The sequence below is a fragment of the Macrotis lagotis genome, chromosome 2 (genome assembly GCF_037893015.1).
Source record: "Macrotis lagotis isolate mMagLag1 chromosome 2, bilby.v1.9.chrom.fasta, whole genome shotgun sequence".
In the NCBI taxonomy this organism is placed as follows: Eukaryota; Metazoa; Chordata; class Mammalia; order Peramelemorphia; family Peramelidae; genus Macrotis; species Macrotis lagotis.
Genome location: NC_133659.1, coordinates 9,450,424 through 9,477,731, shown reverse-complemented (window position 1 = coordinate 9,477,731; position 27,308 = coordinate 9,450,424). Strand labels below are relative to the sequence as shown.

Sequence of the window (27,308 nt, the reverse complement as noted above, 5' to 3'; positions counted from 1 at the left end):
GAAGGGAAGGGGGAAGAAAGGAAAGAAGGAAGGAAGAAAATAGTTTGATTAGGTCCATTCTTAATTAAACTAAATGATTATTTCTAGTCATCATCCTTTTGCACTTGATCATTATGTCTAATGTATTCTAGACTTGTTCCTGGAATCAAAGTCTAGGTCCATTTGCCCTTAGTTTGAAAATTGATTTTTTTTCCCTTTTTTCAAAGTTTTGAAAAAATGTACCTCCCTAGTTTTTCCATGGCTCTCTTTTTTTAAACCACAATCTTGAATACATCACTGATAGTGGCTAATTTGTCCTGTCCATTAGTTATTTCAATATAAGACTGTACTTCAAGGTGGTTATGTGACTTAGGAAGACCTGCGTTCAAATCTAATCTTAGACACTAGTTTTTTGGGGAAGTCACTTAATGCTGTTTGCCTCAGTTCCTCATCTGGAGGTAGAGAAGAAAATGGCAGGCCACTATAGTATCTCTGCCAAGAAAAACTCAATTGGAATCATAGAGTCAGACATCACTGAAATAAGTGAACAGCAAGACTATAGTTCACCTGAACCAAGTTATCTGAATCCCTCAAAGACATCTAAGATATTTCATAGCATTTCCATCTTTATATTCTTTCATCTTCAGAATAGTTCCTTTTGATCTCTCCTTTAATCTCTATAAATCATTGGCTTTGACAGAGAAAGTCAAAGCATATCAAACTTGCTTTTTTTGTCAGTACTTATGATCCCATCCAAACAAAGCAGTGGGCCTGTATTCCTTCTCTGACCCTCCCCCTTCCCCAAGCACTGGAGCTTTAAAACCCCTTTCTGATTAGTCCAAGTCTCCATATTAATTATAAATGTAAACATCCTTCCAACATCATTTTTGTATTCTTCCTGTGTTATATGCCCCGGATTACATGATTTTTTTGTATGTATATATTTATATATATAATTTTTTCCAAAAATATGTTAGTTGATTCTCTCTGAGTCTCCATGTGCCTCTGCAGAAAATTTATATTTTTCCTGTTCATCAGAACTAATATTCTCTTTGTTTCTACAATCTCTTTCTTGAGATTTTTCTTATCCATTGTATGCAGATTTCCCCTGCAGAATTTTTTTTTCATCATATAGGCTAAAGTAAAAGATTGAATTGGAGGTGGATAGGAAGGAGGGGAAAGGATGTCCTAAAACACTTTTTTTGGCCTTATTTCTCTTTTAAGACCAGGCTCTTCCTTGGTTATACTAATCTGTGTTCTAGTCTACTTTCCCCACTCCCAATCCTATGTAATAATGGAGACTCATACAGGCAATGATGATGCCATTTCACTTTCCCAGTGTCTAAAACTAAACTCTGTACATTGTAGGTGCTTTGCTCCTCTTGTTCAATTGTTTCAGTCATGCTGGCTCTTTGTGAAACCATTTCGGTTTTTATTGACAAAGATGTACAGTCGTTCAGTCGTGTCCAACTCTTCATGTATCATAGTGCTTAGATACTATACAAGGAATTTTCTTGGCAAAGATATTAGATTGGTTTTCCAATTCCTTTTCCAATGGATTAAGGCAAACAAAGGTTAAATGACTTGCCCAGGGTCTTGCTAGTGTCTGACACTGAATTTGACCTCAGATCTTTCTAATATCAGATCCCACTATCTGTCTACTGAGCCACCTAGCTGACTTAATAAATGTTTACTGTGCCCTAGTCAGACCACAAGGGGAGTATGTTGTCTAGCTCTTGGGATCTCATTTCCAAAAGTTTGAGAAGCTAGATTGTTTTCCAATGGGACCAACTAACATCACGATGGACCTCACACAAGGCCTGGCTTAATAAATACTTGTTGGTTGAGTAGCTGACTAGGTGAAAACTGGTTGAAAGAATTGGGAATGATTGATCTGGACAAAAAGCTTTGAACCAGTCTCTGTTCTTTTCTACTGAAAACTCCATTGTGGAAGAGCATCTCCTCATCCTATAAGGTATCAATCACCAATATTTTTGCTTTCACCAGTGGAAACAGTAGTTTAAAAACAAAATATGTCATCAAGCAGAAAAGCAAAATAAATGATGAGCAATAGCTTATACATAGGTATGATATTCCCTGAATCACCATATTTCCAGTGATAGATGGGAAGTATTCAGGAAGAGGATAAAAAAAAAACTTCATGCTTAGAGGACCTGCCTTGTCTGGAAACAAACATAGCTGGGGTAACTTGTGCTCTTTCATTAAAAGCTAATTATTTTCTTTGGTGATTTGGATCTCTGCTATGCAGTTTCTCTTTGAGATTTTCTCTCTGTGGGGTATTTTTGCTGGGTTGTTTCTCTGCTAGTCAACAACTGTGGTGTGATTTTTTCCAGAGCTGCTATGATTCTCCATTGCCACAGATTGGCTTTCCATTGTGATGCAGATTCTTCATGTTTAGAGAAGTGACTGTAAGCCTTTTAAGTTGATAGATCCAAGGATCATAATTAACTCTTTTATGGTACAAATCCCAATCAACTTCACCCATCTGATTTATCATATAAACATTTAGGCATTATTAAGTACGGTTTTTTAAAACTTCTTTTCTTTTGCAACATTCTTCAATATCAGTCCTTCTCAGAATTATGTCTATATATTATTTTAACTATTGTTATATGCTTAAGTCATTAGCCTAGGTCTCTTTCAAATAGTTTTAAGAGCTATTTTGAGAAAAAATAGATCTTTCAAAAGTTCTACACACAACTTTGGGGATGCGATGATTTTAATAACTCATAATGCTGATGACTCATGCAAAGCAATTAGTAAGCAAGACTGAAATTTGCCAGGTAAGGACTGGTGGATCTAATTACTTTTACCTTGCAAAAAAATCAATCTACTTCCTCTGCATGGAAGGTATGCAAACCATCTTTGTCACAGAAGTTAGGACCAGGGCTGGTGAGTGATTACAAGGTATTAGACTTCAGTTCAGCATAAGGAAGAATTTCCTGCCACTTGGAGTGACCCCAAAAGGCCTATCAATCCTGTTATAGACTGTGTATCACGATTCTATTCTCAAATAGATAAAAGGAAAAAGGGGGGAATTATTTACACAAATATTCATAGCAAGTCTTTTTGTGGAAGCAAAAAATAAAAAATTGAGGGCTATTCATCAATTGGAGAATGACTGAACAAGTTGACGTATTTAATTGTAATGAAATACTACTGTGCCATAAGAAATGATGAGGGAAATGGTTTCAGGAAAAAAAAAAACTTTGGAAGACATATGAATTGATGTGAAATGAAGTTAGTGGAATCAGGCATGGTAACAACAGTATTATCATGATAATCATTTGTGAAAGATTTCACTATTTTGATTAATATAAGGGATCCAAGACAATTCTAAAGGATTCATATAAAATATGCTATCTATAGATCTGATAAACTCCAAGTGCCCAATGAAGCTTAACCTTTTTTTTACTCTCCTCATTATTCTAGTTTTATTTGTGCAATACATGGAAATATGGAAATAGTGTCACATGATATACATCTATAGTTTATATCTTATTGCTTACCTTTTTAGGAGGTAATGGATAGAGTAGAAGGATAGAAAGAACTGGGCTTTTTTAAAATGAATTAAAAATAAAAATAATGTGAAAATCTATTTGGAGTGATTTGAATTGGAATGGGAATATTTGATGCATAAGTTTATCTTCAATGGAATTCTCAAGTAGGAGATGAATCAATTATTTAGAAAATTATTGCAAGTCACACAATAGAAAATATTGAATTATATGATCTGTGAGTCTTCTTCCATTCCTGGAATTCATGATTTTTTCAATGACTCATTAGGGAATGACCACTCCTAATAATTGCCAACTATGAGTCTATATGTTATAGATAGAGCTCCAGGTTTAGAATCAAGGAAACTCAAGTTCAAATATGGCTCAGACACTTTACTGGCTTTGTAACACTGGGAAAACCACTTAATTTCTGTTTCCTTAAATTTCATATATAAAATGTGGATAATAATAGCCTATACCTCAAGGGGTGTTGTGAGGATCAAATGAGATAATCACTGTTTAGTTCTTAGCACAATACCTAGCACATGGTAAGTGGTGTGTAATAATAGCAGCTATTTTATCATTATAATAAAAATTATTAAATATTTTCACATTATTAAATATTTTTAGATCATTTGTCTTCAATTCTCTTCAATGATCTTGAATCATCTAATTGGCAAAGTGGGTAGAATATTGAATTTGTTGTCAAAGAAAAACTTACTTCGCATAAAGCCTCTAATATTTACTAGCTGAATGACTCTGGGCAAGTCACTTAATCCTTTTTGCTCAACTTCCTCATTTGTAAAAGGAGCTGGAGGAAGAAGTAGAAAGAACCACTCTAGTATCTTTGCTAAGAAAATCCCAGTGTTGGACATGACTGAAACAACTGAACAGAAGTTGATGATGGAGAAGGAAGAGAAGGAAGAAAGGGAAGAGTGATAGTGGTAGTAGTAGTAGCAGTAGCAGCAGCAGCAGCAGCAGCAGCAGTAGTAGTAGTAGTAGTAGTAGTAGTAGTAGTAGTAGTAGTCGTAGTAATAGTAAGAGTAGTAGTGACAGTAGTAGTAGTAGCAGTAGTAGTAATAGTAATAGTAAGAGTAGTAGTGGCAGTAGTAGTAGTAGTAGTAATAGTAGTAGTAAATTTTGCTTAGTAAAATTATCTGATTTGAAATGCTATCTTTTCACTTCACTGGAAATTGGAGCCCTAGCCTAGATCCTCTTCTTCTTCCATCTACTGGTTGCTATGGTTTGCATCTTCTCTTCCTACTATCCCCTTTGCTACCAGTATGGTCATACAACCCACTGAAGACTTTGGAAGATAATGTAAAATAGTTGCAAGAATAAGAAATATTAATCATCCAGTGAGTTTGTTTTTCCCTTGTCTGGTTCTTAAAAAGTGAAGTCAATAAGCATTTCTTAAATTCCCACTCCCTATCAGCCTCTGTACTTAAGCCATGGGAATTTAAGCACAATCAAAAGCAAGACTCTCCTTATCCTTAAGGAATTTTTATTTTAATAAGGGAATATGGCCCATCAAAGGAAGCTGAAGAAGGGAAGACATAGTTACCCAGGCATGGTAGAGGGAGTCTGGGAAGCAGCCAGAAGAGGGGTAAGACAGAGCTGGTCTAGGCATTCTTCTAGATTGGGTTCTGTGGGAGGAGTCATTGAATCAAGGGAAGAGACCAAAGTGATAGATGTTCTAACCCATCTGTGAATTCCAGGACTAGAGAGAAGATTCATGATAAGATCTGGGACTTGACAGACAGTCCAGAATCTATTCTACTATGAGGTAGCACCATAAAAGGCAAGAAGGACAAGAGATTGAGTTTCAATCCTTGCTTCCTACTTTGGGCTACTGGTGATAATCAGCAGTTGGCTTGTGTCTCCACTTTCAGCCTCTACATAATAAAATACCAGTTCTAAAATTTCTACCAAGTGTTGGTCAACCCTACAAATCACATCTTATGCCAGGAAAGTGGCCACTACATAAAGTTACTGCTATTCTATTTATTTAATATTCAATTAATTTACTAAAAATGTATTAAGTTTCTCCTACTTAATATGAAACCAGGAATCAAAAGAGCATAAATGTCAAAAATCCTCTATCTCGGCCATTCATGAAGCTCACAATCTACTGTAGATTTATACATAGCACAAATTGAATATGAAGTCATATGGGAGAAGAGGGGTGGAGGAGCTCTTATCATTGATCATTGATTAATGATTTTAATTTGAGTTGGTGATTTGTAAAAGATTTAAATCTGATAAAAGCACTACATATTAAAAAAAAGATGAAAAGAGTTTTACATTTTGTTTTCAGTATTAAGTTGACTGATTTTGTTGTTATTGTTTTGATTCTGAATTTCCAAAAGAGATTCAGGGCAATTTTTCAAAACTCTTGCAGACATTTCTGCTTTTTGATTCTAGATTTGGGCATTCAGCTGATTTTCAGACTGTAATTAGAATCAAGTAAATCATTAAGCTAGTTTCCAAAAGGACCCCCTTCCTTTGACTAATGAATGGGAACGCATGTGAAATTAACAAGCACCCATTTCCCTCTTTCTTTTTCCGGTAGAAACCACATGAGATAATTGTAGAGAGTGAGGAAACACTTTTTAGGTCAACTTGTGTTTCTCATATCCCATGATATGAGAGTCCCATGATCCTTCTTGTATGAGATGCCTCTTTATTTAACTTTCCTCTTCATTTAGTTGGTTTCCAAATCTTCTCATTTTACATTCCAAGGACTGGAGAACTTTGCAGGACCTCAGAGAAGTCTTCCAACATCTGGACAAAAGAATCAAACTGTAATAAAAAACTCTTATTCAATATGCATAATCTGGATCACTCAATGTTTAGTTCTAGCTGACTCTTCATAACTCCATTTGGGTTGTTTGTTTGGGTTTTTTTGGCAAAGATGCTGGATTGGTTTGCCATTTCCTTCTCCAGATCATTGTAAGAAAACTGAGGCAAACTGGGTTAAGTGACTAGCCCAGAGTTACACAGCTAGTAAGTGTCTGAGACCAGATTGGAACTCAGGTTTTCTGCCTCCAGGTCTAGCCACTGTGCCACTTAGAGATCTAAGCTAGCTAATGTAGCTATTTTTTCCATTAAATTCAAACCTTCAAACAATCAGCTGAGAAATCAATAATAATCGATTCGGCATCTACTCTGATTCACTTAATTTCACATGTAATAGAGAAATACAAAAGTCTATAGCCTCATACATTCTGAAAAAGGGAGGGGCAATCAAAGTATATACAAAATAAAAATATGCTTGATTTCCCAGCTCCCTTTCTTAAAAGAAAAATTGAATTAAAGGCAAGTAACCTCATCTACAATGAACTTTTCTTTTTATTATGTGGATGGATGTCTTATGACAGTTTTCTGTCATAATATACTCCTTCCTGGGAGGATGGAGCTTCCCTCTTTTGATTCTTATTTTCTAGGACTGGCCTCAGATCCAAACACTCACTAGGAGTGTATCTGTCCAAAGGCAAAGTCCCAAGACCCAAGTGATATGTAAGGAAAGGCCTATTGAAGACCTACCAATAATGGGGGGGAGAGATGGTGGCAGTTCAATATGTAACTTTTGCTGAAAAATAATTGGGAAGATTATAGGGAGGGAAGACATCAGACATTTCCCTATTAACTAGCCATTATCTTAAAAGTAGTTTGCAGCCTTGATTCAATCATTTACTTGGATACAATTCAATTCACAAGTGACTTTTACTAATTGTGAAGCAATGTGCTAGACACTAGAAATACAAAGAACCAGAAGAAATAGTCCTACTTTCATGGAACTTGTAGTCTGTGGTGCTGTTTTTCTTTAAGGTTTTTTTTTTTTTTTTTGTGCAAGGCAAGGGGGTTAAGTGGCTTGCACGAGGCCACACAGCTAGGTAACTATTAAGTGTCTGAGCCCGGATTTGAACCCAGGTACTCCTGAGTCCAGGGTCGCTGCTTTATCCACTGTGCCACCTAGCCACCCTGTGTGGTACTATGTTAAGCAGGTTTTGCATCAATCCATCCTCATGCTCTTCCATTCCATCATTCCATGGACTCCATGTTTGGTTTTGGAAGAATCCTAATGGAAGAAGCCTAAATGAATCTCACTTTGCTCATCTGGCACCCCAGTTTAAAAAGGACAGGGAGAAGGAGGGTAAAAGGGTTTAAGTGGTGTTTGGGCTGGAGAAGAGAAGACTCACAGTAGATCTGAGAGCTCTCTTCAGGTGTAGTGGGTTATCATGTGGAAAATTCTTTGTTTTGTTTGGTCTCAGATGGCAAGACTAGGGCTAAGAAATGCAAGCTACAAAGAGGTGTGCCTGGGGAAAAAAATCCAACAAATTTTGTGCCATATAGAGCTAAGCCAGAGAAGAATGGACTATCTCTAGATATAGCGGCTTTCTCTTTTAAGATATGATTTATCATTGAGATCCCTTCCAATTCTAAAATTGGGGCTCTATAATGAGTCATATTTCTGTAGTGCTTTAAGATATTGAAAAGTGGTTTATTGACACAAGGTAATAGGGAAAATATATTTTTTTTAGTTTTTAGGGGAAGGAAACTGAGTCTCAGACAGGTTGAATGACTTATCTTACTTTGCCTAGCTAGTAAGTGTCAAAAACTGGTTTTAACCCAGGTCTTCTATTTATAAGAACAAGAGTCCTTTGCATTTCATTTCAGAATTATGAAGAAGTTCCCTAGCTTAATCTTTTTGTATATCAAATGAACAGTGGATATTGTGGGATCAAGAGACAACTAGGTTGTGCAATGAATAAAACATGAATCTTGAGGTCAGAGAGACCTGAGTTAGAATCTTGCCTTGGACACTTAGTAGCTCTGCGACTCTGGATGAATCACTTAACCTTTGTCTTTCTTTCCGCATCTGAAAAAAATGGTTAAAGTAATGCATCCCAGGGCAGCTGGATGGTGCAGTGGATAGAGCACCAGCCCTGGAGTCAGGAGGAGAGCTCAAATCCAACCTCAGACACTTAATTAAGACCTAGCTGTGTGGCTTTTGGCAAGTCACTTAACCCCATTGCCTTGCAAAAACTAAAACAAACAAACAAACAATGTATCTCACCTCATAGGGTTGTTGTGAAAGTTAAAATAGCATGTATAAAGTGTTTTACATAACTCAAAATTCTTTATAAATGTTAGCTATGATAATGATGATGACGATGATGATGCCATTTTAAGAAAGACGGAATGTAATTCCCAAAGTGAACACTTGGAGCAAGTCAATTCTTCTGAAAGTCTCATTAATGTCACTATAATTCTTGGACATATATGTTGAAGACTTCTGTCTGAGTCAGTTTTGATATAGGGAAGCAGAGGCGAAGCAGAGTGAAGTAAAACTAGTTGTCATTCATAACTCAATACAGAAGTTCTGCTTCATCCTCGAGATACCTATAAGATCAAAACAGCCTGGGACAGTTGTATTATGAAAACTGGCTAAGTTGAGGCTATCCCCACCTTCATTGCCCAGGTATTACAGATCCTGAAAGTCACTTAACCTTCTTTCAGACTTTCTTATTCCTGTTGAAAGTATTATCAACATCTTTCCAGATACTGGGCCTCATCCACCTTAGTGCCAACCTAGGGCTTTTCATTCTCCCTTACCCTCCACAGCTAATCCATTAAAATATTTTACTTCTACCTTTACAACATCTTTCAAATGTGTCTTCTCTCCAGTTACAACCTTAATTAAGACCCTTATCACCTGTTATCAGGTCTATGAATTGGACTTGAATTGCTCTTTCAACTCAAGTTTCTCCCTACTCCAACCCATCCTTTATATACTTAGCTAAGTGATTTCCCCCCCTACACTATGGGTCCACTAATATTGTTTCCTTACTCAATAAGCTCCATTATTTTGCTACCACTTCTAGGATCAAATAGCTATTTGGTATTTAAAAATCTCTACAATCTGGCCCCATCTAGCCTTTCTAACCTTATATCTCACACAGTCTATCTCTCACCCTCATTTTTCTCCTAGGTATCCTCCAAGCATGAACTTCTCTCTGTCCTTACCTCTACTTCTTGGAAGTAAAGGTCATTTAGTTCAACTCCCTCTCATTGTCCCATTGAAAAAATGGCAGCTCTTGGAATTAAATTTGTTCCCACCACATTGGACTTTTAATAGGGATTTAATAGATATTTGTTGATTTATTATCTGAGCTCATATATCTAAGTCTATCTAGTATCCAATCTTCTTCCTCTTCAACCCCCTCCTGCTACATTTTCCTGCTTGTCATTTTTTTCCATTTCCCACCATGCATTGAGTCCTTTTTACTCCCTCTGCAGTCTCCAGTCCCTGAAAGCTTCATGTCAAAGTCAATGAATCTTTCCCTAGCTCTGATATCCTCCTTTCTACTCTCGAATTCTTGGTCAACGACCACCATGCTGACTTTCCTCAGAGCTTGGTTTTTAAGGCAAGCCTGGATTAGCCCTCCTGCCTGATTTCTCCACTTCTGTTCCTGGGGCACAGAACAATTCTGGAGCCAACAGACTTGGCCCAATATGAATCTATATGTTCCAACCACAACTTGGCCATTGACTCTATTTGGCATCTGCCTTTTTAATCCCTCATTGAGTTTCTGGCTCATTAATGGTACTGTATGTCCCAGCCTCTTTTATATCCTTCTTTGTCCCCTCTTCCCAAGTACCTGTTACAGCTGACAACATTACCTCTTATTCCATTGAGGCACTGTTCCATATCCCCAGCTAGATCCTGCTTCAATGCACCCATGCTCATTTTCTCATTTATTCTTTCATTTTCCCTACAATTTCAGAAATGGAACCTCGCTAAAGAAAACCTATCTTTATCAGCTTGGAAAGCAGTTTGGGCCAGTGGAAAGAATGGTAAATTTAAAAAATCAGAAAACTACCATTCAAATCCCACCTTAGTCATTTGATATCTCTATAATCTTGGATAACTCACTTCAGTTATTTGCCTCCATTACCTCAAATGTAAAATGACAGGATTAGATTAGATGACTTTGAAGCTTCCCTCTACCTCTAAGCCTCTGAATCCATTTGTCAGTAAAGATTTTACTTCTTCGCTCCTACTTTTCCTGCTCAGCTCTAAAACACTTTTTTTGGAGGGGGGAGGGAGAGGAAAGGAACAATCTGACCTACCATTTTAATTGTATGGAGAACTTTCTGGAATGAAACCTGGCTGTAGCTGGCAATTTTTCTGAGCTCATATATCTAAGTCTATCTAGTATCCAATCTCCTTCCTCTTCAACCCCCTCCCGCTACATTTTCCTGCTTGTCATTTTTTCCATTTCCCACCATGCATTGAGTCCTTTTTACTCCCTCTGCAGTCTCCAGTCCCTGAAAGCTTCAGTCCCTTTAAGTCTTCAGTACTGGTTTGGGGGTCATTGTGACATTGGGACATTGAATCACTTGCCTTTGGTCACACAGCAAGGGAGGGAAAGGGAATCCAGGCCTTCCTGAATCAAGATCAGGGCTCACTCCATGATCTCATGCTGCTTCTTTTGTATTAGCTAATATTTATATAATACTGACTCTGGGCCAAGCATATGGAAGTGTTGTATCATTATTATTTCACTGGATCCTCACAACCAACTGAGAGATTGGTGTTAAAATTATCCCCATTATTGATGAGAAAACTGAGGCAAACAGAGTTAGATGACATTCCTAGAATCACCCAGCTAGTAAGTGTCTGAGCCTGGATTTGAACTTTTCCTGCCTCTATCCAATGTGTCACATAACATTTTCTTCTTCATCTCTTCATTCATTCACTCAATCACTGAATTATCATGTTCATTGAACACTTACTATGGTTTCAGCATTGTTCAAGGGATATCAAAACACAAATGAGACAGTCCTTTCCTTTAAAGGCGATGACATTCTGACAATGCATTGGCCAGATACAACTATAAGATAATTCTACATTGGAAGATAGTTCTAGATCTGGAAGACAGAAGCTCAACAAAAGCTTCACATGAGCTGAATCTCCCAGAAATCCAAGAGATGCTGATAAGTATAATATGAATGGGAAATAATTAATACAGAGACACAGAGATGAGAGATAGAACATTGCCTAATAGCAAGAGCGAGACAGATCTGACTGGAGCACAAAGAATATGGCAGGGTTGATGGGTGATTGGAGAGACAGCCAAGACAACTTGAAAGGACAAATGATTTGAGTTCTATGGATAATCTTGTTCAGGACCAGTCATAGTGACTATAACAAAGCAAATGTTCAATAAATACACATTGAGTTAATAAATGGATAGAGGAAGACAATCAAATCATTTCCTTCCTCAAACCATTTTTCCTTTCCAATTTTCCCATTTTTTTCAAAATCAAAACCATCCCAATTTTAATTGTATTCTGGGCCATAAAAAAAGATATCCTAAAAAGGAAGTTAGACATGCATTAAATGCCAGTCCTAACAAGAACAAATATTTCTACAAACTTGATTTCTTCATTATCTTCTGTATAATATTTTTAAAATTTTCTCAAAATAAATGAAGACTGTAGTTATCTTTGACCTCCTTCTTGCCTCATATTCAGTCACCATGTTCAGAATTCCTGGGGATTATTTCTTTGTAATAGCTCACAGTGACACCTTCCAAGGACAAATTATTTTGGAGAAGAGATGAGTCATTGTTACCTTGATATTTCCAGCAGCTCAGGGCCTGGAAAGAGTCAGTATTTATTGATAGTTGTATTAACCTGAATTCATCTCCCTTCCAAGCTAGCTCAGGTCTCCCACTCCCAGACCTATGTTTGTTGCAGTAATCTCGTTATTCTCACAGATTTATCTCTTTTTGGTCTATCTCTTCTTTTCCACTTTCCCAACTGCTGTCTGATTCTTCTTTCTAAAACACTGAATTTGTCATTGTTTACCAGTTCTAGTACCTCTATCTTCCTATTTCTTGTTTCTCCGTTCAGATACAAACACTTCATCCCGATGTTCCCCACCTTGTCTCAGTCTTATTTTCTAATATTCATCTTATCTAATATACTCTAGTAGCCTACTCATTATTCCTTAGAATCCTACAGTCACATTTCATAGTTAGAATCCCTGCCATGCTCACCACCTGGTCTGATCAATGCCTGAAAAACGTGCCTTCCAATCTACCTAACAAGCAGTCATCTAGACAAAACCTGGAGATCTCCAATGAGGTCTTCTATGAGGGCTTCCATCATGACCCACCAGGTGTCCTTTTAAAAATCCCTAATTGTTTTTTTTTAGGATTTTGCAAGGCAAATGGGGTTAAGTGGCTTGCCCAAGGCCACACAGCTAGGTCATTATCAAGTGTCTGAGACCAGATTTGAACCCAGGTACTCCTGACTCCAGGGTGGGTGCTTGATCCACTTTGCCACCTAGCCACCCCCCAAATCTCTAATTGTCAAGAAATTCTTGTTTTTTTCCTGATTTCCAGTTTATATTTGACCTTCAGGAACTTTAACTAATTTATGTATATTTTAATTCATTTCTTTATTATTTATATGCTATATAATTTATATTTATGTAAGTGATAAAATAATAAATAATGATTTAATAATGCCATATGGGTTTAAACAAAATAAATCTAATTTCTCTTCCATATGGCAGTCTGGTAAATACTAAACTGCAACTCTTATAACCATAACCTTAAACTTCTGATTTCTAGGCAATGTGTCCCCCAGCTCCTTGACCAAATCATCATATGACTTTGACTCAAGAAATTTGAACATTTTATTCTTCCCCTGTGCACCCTCCAGTTGATCTATTCCTACCCTTACTCTGAGGTAGACAGAACTGAACAAAATATTCCAGATGTATTCAGATGAGATAACCATCACTTCCTCATTACTGAAATCTAAACTTTACTTAAAATCTCTCAAAATCATATTAACTTTCTTCAGTGCCTCATCACTGTTGACAAATTGAATATGCAGTACAAAAATACCCTCAGGTCTTTTATCAAGCTTCTCATTGTTCTTTCTCCATCTTGTACCTGTGATGTTGACTTTCTGAAAATAATTATAATAATTTACTTTTATCTTCATTAAATTTTATCTTATTTTTAGTCCAGTTTCTCTAAGCTATCAAAATCATTCTGGACTCTTTCTCTGTCATCCTGAATGCTAGGTGTCCATTTATTAGCCTTGCATCACTTGCAAATTAGATAAACAAGCCATCTTTGAATTATTTAATTTTCATTTATTATTTGTTTTTATTTATTTATATTATTTATTAATGAAAATATTGAGTAGGATCAAAGTGCCCCCTGAAAAATATTTCAAAGTATTTGTCCTATTTCTCAGGTTTTTAAAAATGTTTTTCTGTTCCCTAGGATGTAATTTTCATTATCTTCTCATTCTTTAAGACTCAACTCACTACAATCTTATCTTCCATACCTCATTGGGCAAAGAGGTGATTTTGGATTCTTGAATGTCATGGCAGCTAATGACCACTTCTGGCAGAAAGACTTTAGATATGGGCCCCAAGGTCATACTGTCATCTGAGGAGCAGCAAAACACTTGTCAAGGAGATTTATCACTATAATAACTGCCAGCTAGTGAATTTGGAAGTCACCGAAATTTTCGAGTGCTAACACAATAGTAAGTTTGAAGACTTAGCTTCAATCAGACTCCCTTTGTCAAGGGTTCTAAACTTGGCCAAATGTGAATCGATTTCTCTTTTATCTGAAGATCTATTGTAATTATTTTATAATTGAGTTAGCAATTGATCATGAAAGCCTTTGAGACATCTTTTCAGATTTCCTTCATTTGTTATTTAGATCTTTTTATATGGTTTATGAATTTTCTCCTCAATTAGACTGCATATTCCTGAGGGTGGGATGAGATCTGTACATTCTCCCCTATAATATCTAGTTCAATAGTGTGATGCATTACATAAAACCAATATTGTGTATATATATATGAAATTTATATAAATATGTTTATATATGTACACATATAATACATACATACATATACATATATATATGTATATGTACACATACCCATCCACACATACATATCTGACCAAATGGCTCTGAAGGAGAAAGTGAGACTAGTGACTTAGTACTGCCCCCCTCACTCAAATTCAAACCCTGTGCTTGTCATGGCATCACCTTCCTTTTGTCATGGTCTTTTTTGAGAACAAGGACAAACATCATCATATTATATATGCATATTAATACATATTTACATTTTATATATATTTGATTAGTTTTATTATGTAATGTATTAGTATATTTTATATAATATGATTATTATTATATTTATTTATTATATAAGGTCTTCAGTATACTGTTGTTCATTCTTATTTGCCCAGATACAGCCTTTTCTTACCAATGGTATGTTTTGGCATTTTTCCAATATGCCCACTCCTATGCCCACAGAAATTTTGTCAATCTTAATTGTAAATTTTATTCTTCCTTTGGGGTTAAGTCCATGGAATTGATAGATAGGGACAGATAGATAACCCAGCCCCTTTATTTTACAGGAAGTTGCCCAGAGAGGTGAAATTAAATCCTCCAGTTCATAGGCTAGTTCTTGAATGAGATAGGATGACAACCAATTATCTGGCTTCAAAGACAGTTCTTTTTCATGGTGCCCAACTTTTAAGGGCTACCTCATTTGGCATTGATTCATTCTGGAAACCACCTAATAAATATTTATTCAGTAATAAGTATATTATTGGAGGGCTTGGCATCATTGAAGAGTTGGTGAGGGTCAGAAGTCTACTGGAACCTAAGCTTTCCTGATTCTAACTGTGCCCCCAAGTTATACTGTCTCTTATACTATGTGTCAGCCTCATAGTAGGTGCTTAGTCCTTGAAGACTTGATTGAATTGAAAACAAGAACCATAATCAGTTGATAAAAAGTAATGTGCCATATCTGAGACGTCCTCCCAGACAATGTAATCCCATGTCTATTAGTATTGTATGGAAATAAAAGTGAGAGGCTTTACAAAGTCATCATGAAAGAGAGTCCACACTGGGTCCATTAAACATCCATGAAAAGGAATAGTTCTGAAATCTTGGCTTCTTTTTCATTTATCATGTAGCCTTTTAAAGGTTATTTCCAAAAGGAAAAGTGATTTTCTTGAAAGCAAAATTTGTATATCATTTCTTTAATGCACATTAAGCCAATTACCATCTAGCTAATGAATCCTTCAAATTGAATTTGCATAATTGGTGCCAATTTTGACAAGAGGAATTCACCCTGCTGTGATAAAAGCATCACTGGACCCACCGATACAGTAAGGATTATTTAGCTGGAAATCAGCATGGACTTCCTCTCTGAGAGCTCGGCATCTACATTGGTGTGCCATTTAGAGTCTGTAGCACACAGGCTTTGGAGCTGAGCATGGTCCTGCCACAGCAAATACAGAAGCAGTCACTCAAGTTGGGGGGTTTCCACTGAAATTGCTTTTCTTTTAAAATGCCAACTCCTACACAAAACTTTTCTCAATGATGCACACCCAGGCCCAGTCATTAGGACTCTCTCTCTCCTGAAATCGTTTAAGATATATTTTGTACTTGTAACTTCTGTGTAATACAAATTTTACACTTCCTGGAGAATAAATCATGTCATTTTTCTCTCTCTAACCAAGGTTCTCTTCTCTTGTACCCTTAAATGCATGGAGATGTTCCTGGGCTCTCTGCCACTGACTCTGGTCCCCACAGATGTTATCCCCTCAGTTGTAGGAGGGAGGTTCCTAGCACCCCAGGTCCATCAGCTTCTCAAAGTCAGATTAACTTTTTTGGGGTTTTTACAAGGCAATGGGGTTAAGTGACTTGCCCAAGGTCATACAGCTAAGCACTTATTAAGTGTCTGAGGTCCAATTTGAGGCAGGTCATCCTGATTCCAGGACCAGTGCTCTATTCACTGCATCACTTAGCTGCCCCCTCAGATTAACATTTACAAATAAAGTTTGCCTATTTCAGAAGGTTTAATCACAACTGTGCAAAGATACTCCCCTGATACAAAGGGAATAACTATCCTTACCTATACCCCTTTAGTCTCTGGGATGGGAAGAAGATTAGGTTAATAACATAGCTTGGTTCCTATTGAGCATGATGCCAGGTCTGAGTCCCAAACCACCTCTCTGACTGGTAGCTCCTGGTTTTCACATTGGAATGACTGGCTGCACCACTCCAAGTGCCATCCTGGTTCTCAGATCCCATGAAGAATGTTTCAGCACCTGAAACCAAGACTAAATAATCCATAATGGAAGCAAATATAATTAGACCCCATTTCTTAGAGTTGGTCTAAAAGAGTGGGAGCAAGAAAAGGCATGTCTTTCCCCTCGCATCTGTTTACTTTATAACATTCATCTTCATCTTGGAGTGGTAGGAAAGAGTTGCTAAATTGGGGAGAAGAAAGGATGTATTAGAGAGCACAGATGAACAGAAGTGAATGGATCAGTCTTGCCAGATTTAAAGATACAGTCAGTCAAAGAGGTTACCTATACCCACGTGGCAGAGGTACTGTAGTAGGTCTGTTGGGCCAGTGGGTCATACTCCAAAATTTCCTTCAAGGCTTTCTTGCCCATGTTGACGCTCTCTTCAGATTATCCTGTACTTAAAGAGTAACTATTCTGGGTAGATTCTAGGAGACATTTCAACACATTGGGGTAATTGTGAGAAAGGAAAGGAGGTTTTAGCTAGGCAGTTACATGGTTGTAAAGGGGATCAGAGGGGGTAGATTGGTATGCCCTTCTTAGTAGTTATGATTTCAACATTATCTGGTGGGAATGTGGGATTAAATTTAGTAGGGTGTGCAACATGGCAGCAGATGATAAGGTGCCCATGTTGAGTGGTCTTTGTTTCCTTAAAGGAAGCTAATTGAGATATGAAATGGTCTCAGACTAGCTAGATACATTATAATTGATTCTATTGGGATCTTCTTACTGATATTAAAACTAAAAGGTATATTGATCATGTAATGATTGGTATCAATCATTGAGAATCTAAATGCTGACAGAGCCATCCAAATGGAAGATTAGAATTTTTTTTCAGTGCTCAACTCTCAAAACTCCACAAAACAAGAATTATGTGCAAATAGTAAAGTAATTATACCTCTCTTTGTAGGACAAGACAGCAAAAGGTCTAATGAGAAGATACAGAAAGAATGAATATATACTCCAAAGGCAAGGAAGTTCAACATGCAGCTCAAATGACAGATACTCCAAACTTGACCCTAACCATCCATAGACATCATCATCATCATCATCATCATCATAACAATAATAATAAAATAATAATAATGATAAAAGATAGACTGGTGAAGCATTCCCTACAAAAATGAAAATATTTAGTTTAATTTGTGTTGAAGAGAAACACAAGAGAGGTGCATAAATACAACTATCAAGGAATCACAAGAAATGAAATAAATTACTCCAGGAACAATGGGAAAAATAAACTAGAAAAAAATTTATCTATAGAGTCAAGCACAAATAAAAACAAAAATTAACAGAAGGATCATTGAGATTTCTTTCTAAAAGTCCATAAGGAGACAATAGAAGTGATGGGAGAGAAACAGATCTAAAACATCAGGGACAAAACCTCAACACCCTGCCTACAGGTGAGTCAGTGCTATTTGAAGGACTAAACTGCAAAGTGGGAGGGGCATATAAAGGGGCAAAAAGGAAGAAGAAAAATGGAGGAGAATTGTATCCTAGATCAAGTCAAAGAGGGAAAAAAGGGGGTATAATCCCCATAGTCTCTTAGAAGAGAGTTCTCAGAGTGGAAAGCAAGTGATATGTTAAGGGGATGAATTGAAATAAGGAGAAAGATGGGTGTCTAGGTGACACAGTGGATAGAGCACCGGCCCTGGAGTCAGGAGGACCTGAGTTCAAACCTGGCCTCAGACACTTAATAATGACCTTAGCTGTGTGGCCTTGGACATGCCACTTAACCCCATTGCCTTGCAAAAACTAAAAAAAAATAAGGATAAAGTAAAGGAGGAATCTCAATTTAAATATAGGAGAAAGTACCTTGGGAAGATGGAGAAATTTAAAATGACTATAATCTTCAGGTGTTTAATGCTTGAAGGAATACTACATATGAGAGAAGGTTGAGTTTCCACAGATTGCATCCTGCCTCTTAAGATGGAGTATTAGTAACTCAAACCCATGTGTTTGGGGGATTGACTCTCCATCCCAGGAAAATGCTTTGTGAGGGGTGATTTCTCAGGAAAGACAGAAATCAGGATGGCAGTAAACAAAAAGCGGGCATAAAGTCTTTGCCAGGGCTATTCTTAACAATTAGTGCAGAAGGCGATACCCAAAACTCAATTTTTTTATGGTTATCCATGTAAATAATGAAGAACTGAGTTGGCCCAGGCTAATTGTTTCTATGTACTACACAATCGGTTTTACTTTAGAACTGTGATGGGTGAAATATGAAATAACTGTAGAAAAAGGTTCATCTTTTAACCATATTGATTTATTGGCAGGGCAAGTTCAACAAATCAGGTCCAGCCTCCCTCAGTTAGGCACTGGACTCTGGAATAAATAGTGAGAGAGATTTTTTATGCATTACAATATAATAAATAATTGTATCTCAGCTAGGATACAAGCTTATTAAACTGATTTCTAATTGAAGGAGAGATTAGGGTCTTTCCAAGATGGGGGCAAGTATACTGTGAGAGTTGGTGGAATGAACAAGTGGACCTTTCTGGATGGGAAATAGGATGTTACTCAGTTCCTAAAATTAGCAAGCAGATTAAATTTACAGGGAAATGAAACAGGTATCAAAATGAAATCAGTTTTACAAATAGTTTGGTTTGCACAATTCCCACACTTCTCTCAGAACTAGGCAATTTGGGAAACTTGGACACCAGGGACCTCCCTGAAATTGCCGAAGCTATCCATAATTTTCCACATTACCATCTTAGTGAGATGCAAAAGGCCGTTTCTGAACTCCCCAGTCCCCAGTTATCCTTAATGGAAGAACCTGGTTTAAGGAACCCAAGACTTTTCTAATAAGACTATGAAGAGAAGGGTTTGTTGTTATTGTTCAGTTGTTTCAGTCATATCTGACGCTTTGTGACCCCATTTGGAGTTTTCTTGATGAAGATCCTGAAATGGTTTGCCATTCCCTTCTCCAGTTCATTTTGCCGATGAATGACAGGGTGAAGTGACTTGTCCAGGATCCCATAACTAGAAAGTTTCTAAAGTTGGATTTGAATTCAGATCTTCCTGACTCCAGGCACTGTGCCACCCAGCTGGCAGAGGGAAGGGATCATGTCTTATCTAACATATCATCATGTTGTCTTTTCTAGAATCTATAAACATATTATCTCTTCCTTATTACTATCAAGGGAATCATGGAGTCCCAATGAATTGGTTTACAATCTAGGTGTCATCCTTATCTCTTCATTGCTCTTTCACTCCTTCAATCCTGACATATTGCAACAAGAGACCTTTGCTCTCCTGTCACAAGTTTCTCCTCATCCAGCCCATTTTCCACACAACTGCCAAAGTCTTCTTTCTAAAATACTTTCCTGATCATGTTACTCTCCCTGCTCAAGCAATACTGTGACTCCTTAAACACAGGATTCTCTGTTTGGCCTTCAAAACCCTTCATGACCCAGCTTCTCCCAAACTCTCCAGTGTTGTTGGAACTTACACCCTTACCATGCCTTCTGACATCCAGGGACACTGGCTTCCTTGCTGCAACTAGAGCAAGATATACTGTCTAAAAGATTCTAAACATTGTCTCTGCCTCTTCCCTGGACCTGAAAAATGTTCCCTCTTTATCCCCAGTCCTAACATTCCTGACTTCCTTTGAGTTCTAGTGAAAATAGAACTCTTATTCATTCCTAATTCCTCTCTCTCTCTCTCTCTTAGTTAATCCTATTTATAGTCTGTATATACACAGTTATTTACATGTTTTCATCCCCATTAGATTGTAAGCTTCCTGAGAGTAGGGTCTTTCTTTTAACCTTTCTCATTCTGGCCACGAATCAGCATAACACTAGTAAATAGGAGATTATTATCATTATTATTAATAATAATATATTGACTGAGTTATTATTAACTGCCTCTCAACCCACTGTTCTGAACTCAATGAATACTTTCACAGCTCTTGGGATTTGCCACCCAAATCAGATAGACATGTCACTGGAAATGGAAGCACTTTCATCGGGGATATTTCAGTAACATTCTTAGAATGGGTATGAGGTATCTGAAAGGTTGTCCCTTTGAGATTCTCAGAATACAATCTTTTTACTCCACAAGCTAAGATGAATTTCAAAATGTTCTTAGCTTTTACTTATTCCTTTGCTGATGAATGGTTCCCTTTGTGAGTCTGTATTACTAAAGCCATCCCTTACATTTTGGGAGAATACTGTGCCAGGAGATGGTCCAGGAACTGAGTCAGCACAAACAATAGCCAAAGTAGGACAAAAGAAATGTGAAAGTCAAATCTGACAACCATGGGTTGAGAGGGGAGAGGATGTGCTAATGAGATCTGGTTTTCTAAGAGGTTCAATAGAACAGGACCCATTTTCTAAGAACAAAGATGATAAAGTGTTCCACATGGCTGATCATTGCATGATTTGTCTGGCTCATATATTACCAGTGATTTGTATGAAGATCCAAATGGCATCCCCATGAAAGGAAGGCTTGATAGGCAGTTGGGAGAACCCGCTAATAAATTAGCTGACAAAAATCGGGCATTTGAAAAGATTTTCCGACAGCATTGGATTGAAAAAGTAAAATGCATTAAGAATAGATATTAACTCTTGAACTTCATATCAGTAAAATTGGACAAAAGAAAGAAGAGGGGAAATTACCAGAGAGAAGTTCATTTTCAAAACAACCAACTGACTAAAGCAATCCTAGGGATTTGAGAGGGTAGAGAATTCATTGAGTTAGGTTTGTAATGTCAATAAAAATGAGATAATAGCTGATACTTTTATTATACTTTTACAATTTTCAAAATGATTTCCCCACAACAACTTTATAAAATTGGTAGTGTAATGTTTTTATCCCTATTTCATAGATTATTTAACGGAGACTAAAAATGATGAAATTCCTTACCTAAGTTACAAAGCCGGAGGGTGCAACTACCAAAATGAGGGTAAATTTTTCAGACTCAAAATCATTTTGTCAAAAAAGAACAAAAAAACCCAAAGTAGTGATTTGGAGAACCCATTAGCAGAAGTATTACATGTCTACAAAGCTTCTCAGCTGTACACCAGTCTGATCAGATCACAAGGGCAGTGCTACATTCAGTTCTTGGTGTATGTCTTAGGAGAACCATTAAGAAGAGCTCAATTCTCTCTGGAGGAGGCTGATATCTTTATTTTAAACGGTTTGGGTGAAATGCCTCTGTTACCTTCTCTTTCTGTGTCTTGCCCTCGCATAAAGGTGCCTTTGGGTTTTCAAAGATCATTGAAAACAAAGCACAAGTCCTGAACATCCCCACTAATGTGGACTACAGTCCCACCAATGGTTGACATATCAAGGAATGGCTGGGCCAGTGTCATAAATCTCTCAATTGTTGTAGTCAAACAATTCTTCAAGACTATTTACTAAGTTAGAGATGGGTTGAAATCTGCCTCAGGGAAGAAATACCTACTCCAGTGGAAGGACAGATGTCAGAATACTATAGAATCTCAAGGCAAGAATCAGTACCATTAATTGTTAGAATTATATATGTATTGCAAGAACAATTCATTTTTTAAAAAAAACATCTTTTTTCCCATTGTAATATCTCTGAGGCTATGTTTTCCTGATTATTTTTATGGATTCCACAAGGTAAGTTAGTCACAAGGGTCTCCAGTCACGTAGGTAGAAAACAGTCAGTTTTTCCCTTTTTTTATCTGAATGATTAGGCCAAAAGTTGAAAAGATAAACACTTAATATCATTATATTGGCAAATCAGAACAGGGTGAAGCCAGGAAGGTAAAAGCTGATGAGCTCCCCTGCTAAGGAGAGTGACTCTGTGTGAGGCTCAGATAAATAGAGTTTGGGGATCAGGACTGTAAAACAGAATGGAAGCTTTCTCTCAGCCCTCCCCTACTTGCTTCTCCATTATGCACTTGGTTTTTCTCCCCATTTATCTTGAGTAGTTAGCTGCCCAGGAGATGAATTTGAAGTGATAACAACAGAAACAGTGGGAGGGTCCTTGAGTGGGTGAATCTGTGGAAGAAAGAGACAATTTGGGTATGCACATGTCCCTGCATGTGTGTTCTAGAATACTTTTAGACACAGAATTTTATGTATGTATGCACCATGTGAGCCTGTGTGTACACACATCCACATATGGGCTAACAAATTTATTGTTGTTGTTTGCTTGTGACTGACTCTCTGTGATGTCATTTTGGGATTTTCTTGGCAAAAATACTTCTCATGTTTCTCTCTCATCACACTCAGTTTGGATCAAGGTACAACATGGAAACAAAGTAAAGACTGACAGAGTGCTTTCTGTGGGGGGTGGGGGTGGGGGGAGGGAAATTGTAAAACTCAAATGATATCTTCAATAAAAAAATCACAGGAAAAATACTTTTCATGGTCATTCCTTTATCCTCGGCTATTCTTATGAGGAAACTGAGGCAAACAGGTGAAGTGACTTGGCAAGATCAAACAGCTAGTAAGTATCTGAGGCCAGATTTGAATTCAGAAAGAGAACCTTCCTGATTCCAATTCTAGTGGTTTATCCACTGTGCCACCCAGCTCTCTATATCTCACAATTACTTTAAGATAAATGGATTTCTCCCCCCACCATTTTTCTTATAGTACTTCTGTTCTTGAAATCATTCTTATCCTAACTCACACTCACATGTCATTAGCTGAGTTTCCAAAGCAAAACTATATTTCCCCTTTAAGGATACCTCTGAAAGGGGAAGGGATAGATTTCTCCAATGCTATTTTCTCAAGTCCCAGTTTCATTTTTTTCTATGCACCAACCATTAGTGATTAGAGATGTTACTTTCATTTACCCAATTATAAATTAATTTTTAAAAGCAGTATTTACTTTGAGATGAAGTAAAAAACAGAAATATTTACAAAAATTTTCCCTCGAATTCTCCCATCGATTACCACTTGGGAGAAGTCTTGGGAGAAGAGTGGGCTCAGACTTAAACCATTAATTACTAAGAATTTGTCCTATTGAGTTTACATCCAAATGCAATGCAGTCAGAACCAACTGGTGACTCTGAATCTGTAATAACTGGGCTTCATTGAGCACTTTACTCTTTCATATCACCCATCTTGCTCTCCCAGAACAACAGGTTGAATTTCCAGATCCTAGATTTCTGAGGCATTATTATCAAGAATAGAAAGCAAATCACTTAGCCTCTCTCAACCTCAGTTTACTCATTTGCATAATGGAGATAATAATAATTCCTACCTTATTGGTTTGTTATGAGGATCAAATGAGTTGATAAATGTAAAATACTTTATAAACCTAAAAGTACCTAATTCTTATAATCACCATCACCATCATCATCATCATCATTTACATATAATCCTTCCCTATAAACCCTGTTTCAACCAAAAGTAACCTCTTCCTCCAAGTGCTAAGTCCCTTGACGCTAAATAAAATCTTACTAAATAAAATCTTAATTGATACAAAATAGATTCTTGGCCCCCCAAGGACTATACAAAATAACCCTGTCTACTTAGCGGCAGAGACTGGTGCACTCTCCATCTCCATTTAGCCATCAGTAAATCAATCCAATGCTGGTAAATCAGCCATAAGTATCTTCTTTTGTTTCAATTCACAGGAATCCTTGAATCTCGCATCCAGATCCCAAGATACTAGACTTAGAACTAGAAGGGACATTAGCAATAGATTGCAGAGCAACCACATCATTTTGCAGATAAGAAGCCAAGAAAAAAAGAGGTAAAGCAACTTGTTCCAGTTTTCAAAACTGGTAAGTATCTAAAGCAGGATTTGAAATTAGATCAGTCTGGTTAAAAGTTAGTTTATTATCCATTAAGTCACCATATTATGGTCACTTTAGGAGCAAGTGTGTGAGGTACTCTATAACCCTTAAAGTTATCCTTTAAAGATAACTATTCCTATTCAGCTATTCCTTTGCAAGGACAAGTTTTAAAAAGCAGTTCCAAGACTGGAAATTTTTTGCTGTGTAATCATTGATTAGTGATTTAAAAATATCTCCTTTTTTGTGTTTTGCTACTTTTCATGTATATGAAAATCTGGAGCTTCCTTGCTTGGGGAACAGCTCTTCCTGGAATGCCATCCCTTAGGAGACAATCAATTCATTCCTCCAAATGTCCTCTCCATTTTGATGGATGATGTCCTTTACCCCTTTCTCTCCAAACTCTTGTCAAACTTTTTTGTTATCCCTACATATTTCAATATAAACCCAGCGTGGGTCAATTCACAGAGAGAGATGTTGAAATTTAGGCCAGAGAATCCTTTTTAGCCCCAGTCTTACATAATGGGTAAAGTTTCTCCAGCTGAATAGACATAATGGAAGATTTATTAATATAACACAACATCACAATCACCATTGAGATCACTTCACTCTTTGATCAGAGCTAAAACTACAAGAACACAGCAAGGGGTTCACATCCTTAAAGGGAGAAGCTCAGAGATGCAGAAATTTAGGTTGTATTCGTAATCTCTACCCACATATCCATTGATAGAGTTGTTCTGATTATTTTCATCAGAATATATTTTACACATAATAAGGGGCCAACACAGATAATACTATGGGAAAGCTTCACCTGTCTAGCAAAACCATAACTAGAACCCTTTACACTAGGGCAGATAGAACAGAATTAGTGTGTTGTTCGGAGGAAAGATGCACTGGTCCTACGTCCTATGATACCTCCAGAGCAGATGATAGAACACAGTGGATGGAGAAAATAAAAGAAAGACAAACTGTCAAAATATCCAGTCATGATGGAGGAGGAAGCTGTCTTCTGAAAACTTCCTAGCTGAATGAATTCTTCTAGCCAATCAGATGCTAAGTCAACTCCATGTCTAACCTTAACCTAACCCTAATTTCATGTCCAACCTTTATTCTATCATGCTGCACAAAGATTTTACTTGTTTTCATCATCCATTATGAGAAAAGTCACTAATCTTTTCATAACCTTTGACATAGAACTTACATTATTGGTTTTATATTCCAAAGAGGTCAATAAAAGTGAGAAAGATTCCATAACATATAATCAATCAATCAATCTCTCTCTCTCTCTCTCTCTGTCTCTCTCTCTCTCTCTCTCTCTGTCTCTCTCTCTCTCTCTCTCCTTCCTCTGTCTCTGTCTCTCTCTGTCTCTCCCTCTTTCTCCATCTCTCTCTCTCTTTCTATTTTATATATAGACATTTTATATACGTGTATATGTTCACATATAGACATATAGAAACTCATATCTATAATTATATATGTCTGTATATATAGTTATAGTAATTCTGTGATAGGGAAAGCTAACCATGAGAATTTCTGCAAAACAATGAATCTGACCAGATGCAGAGGGAAGAAAGAAGAACAAAGAAAATTGTATACACAATGACTATAAACATGTAGTTATAACACCAGTAAAAACAAACAGATGAATTTAATGTATAATCCTAGCCCTAGAGAAGATAAAAGGATGCAACCCTTTATTGATGAGGACTATGAGTATGGATCAGAGCATACTCTTCAGATATGTTGCAGAGTTTGTTAGTTTTGTTTATTTGTTTTTCTTTATTATAATCAATCAATCAATGAACATTTATTATCTACCTACTTGATATCAGACATTGTATTAGTGATATGGTTGGAAAAAGAGGCAAAAGTTTTTTTGAGGGGTCCTGTCCTCAAGGAGCTTGCAGTTTAATTGGGGAGATAACATGCAAATATATACAAAACTTATATACAGGTAATGAGGAAATAAGAAAAGGAAGACACTAAAATTAAGGGAGGGTGTCAGAAGAGGTGGGGAGCACTATGGTGTAAAATACTAAAGCAACAATAATGTCCTCCTACCAAAATTCTACCTACAATATGGAGATGTATGCAAATGTGTGGGTATGTGCACAGAATTTTATAGCAGCCAAGAAAACTAGAGATAAAATGAATAAGTTTGATGGAAAAAGAAAATAGTTTATGACCCAGTCCCAAAGAAGGGCAATTCCAAAGAAGCTTCAAATTCCTGAGCTCATTGTATACACCAGCAAAATTGTGAATAAGATTCTTCAAGCTAGTCTTCACTAATATGAAACTGAAAATTATAGGAAGAGAAGGCAGAGGAACTAGAAACCAAATTGCCGACATTTGCAGAGTTTTGGAAAAAGCAAGGGATTTCTAGAAAAACAACTCCTTCTGCCTCATTGACTACATTACAGTTGTTGCCAGTCTCCAAAGAAATGGGAACACCAGATCATGTTATTTGTCTCCTTAGGAACCTGTAGGTGGGTCAAGAAGCAACACTTATGATTGAACATTGAACAACTGATTGGTTCAAGATTGGAAAAGAAATATGACAAGTTATATATATATATATATATATATATATATATATATATATATATATAGTCATTCATTTAACTTCTATCCAGAGTACTTCATGAAAAATGCTAGGCTGGATGAATCAAAAGTTGGAATTAAGGTTCCTGGAAGAAATGTCAACAATTTCAGATATGCAGAAAACATCACTCCACTCCACGAGGAAGTGAAAACAATTAAGAAACTTTTTGAGGGTGAAAGAAGAGAATCTAAGAATTATCTTGAAGCTTAGCATAAGAACAACCAAAACAAAAACTGAGATCATGGCAACTAGTCCCATTACTTCCTGGCAAATAAGGGAAAAGAAATGGAAGCAGTGTCAGATTTTATAGTCTCAGTCTCAAAGATCAATGTAGATGT

At 36.9% G+C, this 27,308-nt stretch overlaps 1 long non-coding RNA gene across 1 annotated transcript in view; it reads left to right on the top strand.

The window, feature by feature from the left end:
* The window catches only part of LOC141510917 (uncharacterized), a 64,547-nt gene extending 40,180 nt beyond the window's left edge, over positions 1-24,367 (top strand). The window contains exons 2-3 of the long non-coding RNA XR_012475190.1: positions 17,564-18,056; positions 24,210-24,367. This is a non-coding gene — a long non-coding RNA (uncharacterized LOC141510917). The remainder of the gene's footprint in view (positions 1-17,563; positions 18,057-24,209) is intronic.
* The last annotated feature ends 2,941 nt before the right edge of the window (positions 24,368-27,308 follow it).